At 34.3% G+C, this 6486-nt stretch overlaps 1 pseudogene; it reads left to right on the top strand.

Moving 5' to 3' along the window:
- Positions 1–3776: 3776 nt before the first annotated feature.
- Positions 3777–5790, top strand: LOC105063790 (activator of 90 kDa heat shock protein ATPase homolog 2 pseudogene; annotated as a pseudogene).
- Positions 5791–6486: the final 696 nt, after the last annotated feature.

The raw sequence follows: 6486 nt of genomic DNA, 5'->3' as shown, positions 1-6486 counted from the left end.
ATGGATAACTGTCTCCCAAAAATGTTGCCCTGAGAAAATGTGTTAAAGGGCATTCTCTGCCTGTGTTTTTATTTCTATCTCTGTCTCTTTCCCTTACACATACACACCAAATGTTGAGGAAGTGTTTTTGAGGTATCTTAAAGCTTTAGAATAATTCCCAGAAATTTTACAATAAAAATATGATATGAACCTCAGAATTGCTTTAATATTTGATAAAATAAAAAAATTTTTCCCAGTAATTATTATTGGAAAATGGAATGAATTATGAACATAAAATAACAGCTGAGAAGGATGACTATAAAGGAGAAAAAGGAGACTGAATCTGGGGCAACACCCAAAGTCACAGAATTAGGAGCATAATGTGTGGCTAAGTAGACGTCAGGCTGAGAAAATTGGCTGGAATGAGAAAGTTTGGCAAATATTTGAAAAAAGAAAACAATTTGAGTTAAATTTATAAATGAAAAGAAATCCAGTCAGTTAAGGTGATGGAGGAGGAGAGAGGGTGAAGCAGTCCCGCTTCACTGAGCAGGATAATAGTCTGCTCAGGGTATTCTGGACCCTGGAATTTTAGAGACTAAAGATTTAAGGTGGCTATAAAAGAATGAATTGTAGTAGTTGACATAGGAAGGATGAATAAGGATATCAATTGAAGCCTACTCAGTGGAAGGAAAAGCTGGCAATGTTTCAGAGATGATGATAGTCCAAACTATATATGGAAGAAGAAAAAGTTCTTCTCGGAATTTTTCAGGACAGAAGCCATTTAACTCACTTGGAAGTGAAGGTCTTTGGGACAGCCAGCTATTTCACAGGACATAAAGACCTTCTCTAGTGGGAGGTAACAGATATAGCCCTCCCAGCTCCTGGCTGAAGATATATGCCGCATAAGTTTAGGAAATGCCTATTATTATATTATTTTTATTGTACCATAAATATTCATAGCATCATACCACAGAGGAAAATTGTGCCAAAGGAGAGAGAGAATTCTAGCACCAACGAGCTTATGGAGCAATGTAATATGCAGAAGGAACAGAAGGAGAAATGTAATATACTGACTTTTAATTTTTATTTGAGACTGATGCTCACGGCTATCTAAAGCCAGCCTCATTAGCAGAGGAGTGAAATAAATTATATCAGTACAGGAGGGATGCACGCTACAACTTCCAAACTCTAGTTTAGACAGACTTATTTATTGCATAAATATAATGAAAATGTAACTATTACCATTTATAATTATGCTTTGCAGTCAGGTTTTGTTTTCCCTTTGTAAAAATGCACACATGTAATGTGCAAAAGACACTGGATAAGGCCAGTTTAATTATACTCTCAAGAACAAATATCTTTGTACTGTCAAGGGTCTCACACAAGGTGCACACACAGGATGGGCACTTCCTTTTTGATATTCCCTTCTGGGCCTGCCTTGAAGCTGAGAACTAAAAGGGGGCAAGTGCAGAAGTTAATACATTAAGGCTTAGTCTTCCTAAAATGCATCTTGCATCTCAAGCATAGCAAATACATTTCACTTGGACTTGGCTTTCTCAAAAGCCACCTATGCAAATGCTTCAAATTGTGCTGCTTATGCAGTCAATCTTGCAACAAAATCTAAGTTAATTTGTATCTGTATAATAGAGGTTAAGCACAACTGGAAGGTAGGCCTGTGAAAAGACATTCATATACGTGTCACATACAAAACAAAGCAGGTCTTCTGTTCTGAGTTGCATCTTTGGGATCCAGTTCTACCAGTAGCTTTGTGTGAACATGAGCATATGGTGTAATTAACTTTCAATTCTAATAACATGGGTCCCATTTGATTTTATTTGCAGTATCTCTAGGCAAACTATTGGAAGAAGTGGCATTGTCAAAAAATAATATAATAGCTAACACTTATTCTTTCTTGCAGACATGAGATAAACATTTATATGCAATTTCTTATTTAATTCTCCCCACAGTCTTATGAGGCAAGTACTACTATCTATTGTCTTTATCAAGTACAAAAAGCAGGTTTGGAAGGTTATATAACTTCCCAGAATCCATAAATCTATTAAGTGATATTATCAAGACTTAGGCCAAGTTCTCAATGACCTTGGAATCCAAGTTCTTAATCGAGATCTATAAATGACCTTGAGAAAGACCTAAATACAGTCTAGGATTCTGCAAGAAATAAATCTAAAATTGATTAGAAAAAAAAGATGAGGCACGCAATTCAGTTAACTCAGTTTGTTAGAACCTGTTATTAAAAGATGTTTCTTATACTTTCCCACATTGGGAGGTTATCTTTATCAAGAATCCTGAATCACAGAGTGCAATTCCAACCTGGGAAAGTGCCCTGCAAATACAAGCTGCCACTTTCAAGTGGGATGTAGCATCAGAGTGGGTGGTTCACCATGAAACATCATCTTTTTCAGAATTTCACATTTAGTCTATTGTTATAATCACAAAGGTAATGTCAGTATCTCAACTTTATAACTGAATATCTCAACCATAGCTTGTTATAAAAAAATTCTTAGCGTAAAGAAATACCCCATAAAAGTTTCAAGTAAAATATAGAATCCATGTTTAGGCATGTCTTTGAGTACAGAGCAGTCACACATAGGAATTCGATACATATTATCAGAAATAATAGTTTTTAATTTTGCAAAATGACTTACCCAATAAAATGTTTAAATAATCTAAATAATAAATGCAGGTGAAAGCTGAAAAATTATATTTTTTGAATTGTGCTCAAATATCTCAGTTATTTTCCTGTAAAAATAAAATCAACTCTGATTAAAATTTTAATGGAATAAATTAATTACCATTTCATATGAAAGTTAAAAGACGAAAGTATTAAAAATAACTATAACTATAATAATTTTTAATGGATACACAAGATAAAAGATGTGCATTTTAACATCAGAATTATAAAATGCATATGTGTTTGTGGGGGATAGTAAAAAAATGTAAAGCTTTATTATGCATTCAAAGTTAAATTGTTACCAGCTTAAAGTAGACTGTTATAAATATGGGATGTTTTATGTAAGCCTTATGGTAACTACAAAGCATAAACCTATGTAAATACAAAAAAGATAAAGAGAAGGGAATCTAAGCATATCTCTACAGAAAATCGTCATATCACAAAAAAAGAGCCAGAGAAGAAGAAAGAAAGGAGTTACAAAACAATAACAAAACAGCTAGTAAAATGGCAACAGTAAGTCTCTACCTATCAATAATTACTTTAAATGTAAATGGACTAGATTCTACAATCAAAAGGTGTAGAGTGGCTGAATGGATTAAAAAACACAATGTTCAACAATATGCTAACTACAAGAGACCTCAGCTTTAAGGACACACACAGACTAATAGTGAAGGGATGGAAAAAGATATTCCATCCAAATGGAACCAAAAAGAGAGCAGGGGTTGCTATACTTATATGAGGTAAAATAGCTTTAAGAAAAAGACTATAATAAGAGACAAAGGAGATAATTATATAATAATAAAGGAGTCAATCCAACAAAAGTATATACCATTTGTAAATATCCATGTACCCAACTTGGATCCCCTAAAGATATAAAACAAATATTAACATATCTGAAGAGAGAAATAGACAGCAATACAGTAATAGTAGAGGACTTTGATACCCCACTTTCAATAACTGATAGAGCATCCAGACACAAAATCAACAGGAAACATTGGACTTAAACTACATATTAGAAGAGATGGACTTGACATATATATAACTTTTCAATCAAAACAACAGAATAAGCATTCTTCTCAAGTGCACATGGAACATTCTCCAGAATATGTTGAACCTGAAAGGGGTTGCGGTGCCTGTGTCCAAGTGGGGTCAGGGGGGCTTGCCCTGGACCATGGAGGAGTGGGACAACAGACCAACATGAACAATTGGCACTGGACAGAGCAGCATGCTACCAGCTGGTCCAAGGGGAAGTTCCATGAGCTACTGGTGGGCATTGTTATGGATAATGAGGCTACATGCTGCAAGATCAGAGAGCTGAAGCAGGTGGAAGGTGAGGATTTCTGCAGCAGCTGCAAAGGAAAGCAGATTTTATTTTATGAGTAGAACATCAAATTGGACTGGAAAGTTATAATTAAAGAATCTGGTGCAAAGCACAAGGGATTGATTGAAATATTCAATCTATCAAAAAAAAAAAAATGAAGTAGATGACATCCAGGCAAATGTGAGTAAAAAGCAAGGAGATGAGGATACATTGAAGGATCTGATGAAAACTGCAGGCACTGCCAAGGTCAGGGAGGCTCTTGGAGATTACCTAAGGCACTTAAGAAGGAATTCAAATTGAGAATAATTTTACCAACAAAGCTATGGCAATCCAGGAATTGCCACTTGTTAAAAGAAGACTGAGTGATAGACATTTCTCCAAAGAAGACATGCAGATGGCCAACATGCACGTGAAAAGATGCTTAATATTGCTAATTATTAGAGAAATAAAAATCAAAACTACAATGAGGTATCACCTCACACCAGTCAGAATGTCCATCATTAAAAAGTCTACAAATAATAAATGCTGGAGAGCGTGAAGAGAGAAAGGAGCCCTTCTACACTGTTTGTGGGAACGTAAATTGGTACAGCCACTATGAAGTACACTATGGAGGCTCCTTAAAAAATTAAAAATAAAGTTACTATATGATCCTGCAAACCCACTCCTGGGCATATATCCAAAGAAAACTCTAATTCAAAAAGATACATGCACCCCAATTTTCACAGCAGCACTATTTCCAATAGCCAAGACATGGAAGTGACCTAAATGTTCATCAACAGATGACTGGATAAAGAAGATGTGGTATACATACACAATGGGATATTACTCAGCCATAAAAAAGAAAGAAATAATGCCATTTACAGCAACATGGATAGGTGGATGGGCCTAGAGATTATCATATTAAGTGAAGTAAGTCAGACAGAGAAAGACAAATATATGATATCACTTATATGTGGAATCTAAAAAAAAAGATACAAATGAACTTATTTACAAACAGAAATGGACCCAAAGACATAGAAAACAAACTGATGGCTACCAAAAGGGAAAGTGTAGGTGGGGGATAAATTAGGAGTTTGGGATTAGCATATATACACTACTATATATACAATAGATAAACAACAAGGACCTAATGTATAGCATGGGGAACTATATTCAATATCTTGTAATAGCCTATAATGGAATAGAATCTGAAAAAGAATCTATATATATTTTCTGAAAAATAATATATATATTCTATATATTCTCTCTCTCTCTCTCTGTATATATATAACTGGATCGATTTTCTGTATACCTGAAACTAACACAACATTGTAAATCAACTATACTTCAATAAAGAAATGAGACTGAGTAAGAACACCTTGCAGAGCTCATGTCCCGTGGCATTGGGTGTAAGGATTCCCTCTGGGGCACTGCAAATGATAGAACTATTAGATGCATTTGTAGAGCAGCTGTATAGTATCTTCACCGTGAAAAGTTTGGTGCACAAATTTTATAAATTTTCTACTGTACTAGAAGCTGAAAAAGGAGGGAAACCGCAAATTTTTATGGGATAATCATTGGTAAACATATAGAATTGTTAACAAATAAAAAGATCATCATGGAGTGGAGATACAGGAACTGACTAGGACAAAATGCAGGAATTGCACTGAATTTTGTAACCCCTGCAGGATAAATGGAATTACAATTGGAATGTAGAGGACTTCCTGTTTGTAAAAGAGAGAACATGAGATTCTGTTGGCAGAAGCAGCATTTTGAAGAAATGAAAGGCTTACTGTCGTTGACTGCGCTAAATGATTGAATTAGTTAGAAGATTTTATAAGAGCATTATTTTTTGTAAGCAGAAAGTGTCAAGTCTACATCTTCCCTATTATTACTTCTGAAAAAGAAGACAAAACCCCTTAATTCATATTGGATGAAATCCATGAATTTATACAGAATTTAAAGCACTGTTTGAATCTTTGCTATGACTAGAATGAATTGAGTTAAAAGCAGCAAGCAACCTGAAATTAGGTATTAACCTTACCTCCCATAGATTTCTCCTCTGGGAATAGATTGAATCCCTGAGTACAGATAGTTGAAGTTTCCAAAGCTAAAGCCTATCCTAGAAAACTTAGTTTCAGCTGAAGTTTTAGTTCAGGAAGACAGAAAAGAAATGGCATGTTGATACCATTTCTTTAAAGACAAAACCCAAATAACAACAACAAAAATTCTGTTTTTTCCTTTTAAACATATTTATTATTTTTCTTTATGTTTTTATTTTGGTACATAAGTTGTACCTGACTGTTCATTAACTTTACTTGAAAAGAGCAACAATCTTACTATCTGTTCAAATTGTTCTGCTAAAAAGTCAAAAATAAAATTAACCACATTGTTTACTGTACTATTAATACTTTGGAATTATAGTAGTCATTTTTGTTTACATTTTGAAATTAAATCCAGAAAGGAAATAGCCCATTCATCATAGGAAACCTTCAAAAGTTCAAACTACAATCTC

The sequence above is a fragment of the Camelus bactrianus genome, chromosome 8 (genome assembly GCF_048773025.1).
Source record: "Camelus bactrianus isolate YW-2024 breed Bactrian camel chromosome 8, ASM4877302v1, whole genome shotgun sequence".
Taxonomy (NCBI): domain Eukaryota; kingdom Metazoa; phylum Chordata; class Mammalia; order Artiodactyla; family Camelidae; genus Camelus; species Camelus bactrianus.
The sequence above is the reverse complement of the archived record's forward strand: the minus strand, read 5'-3'. Positions and strand labels throughout refer to the sequence as shown.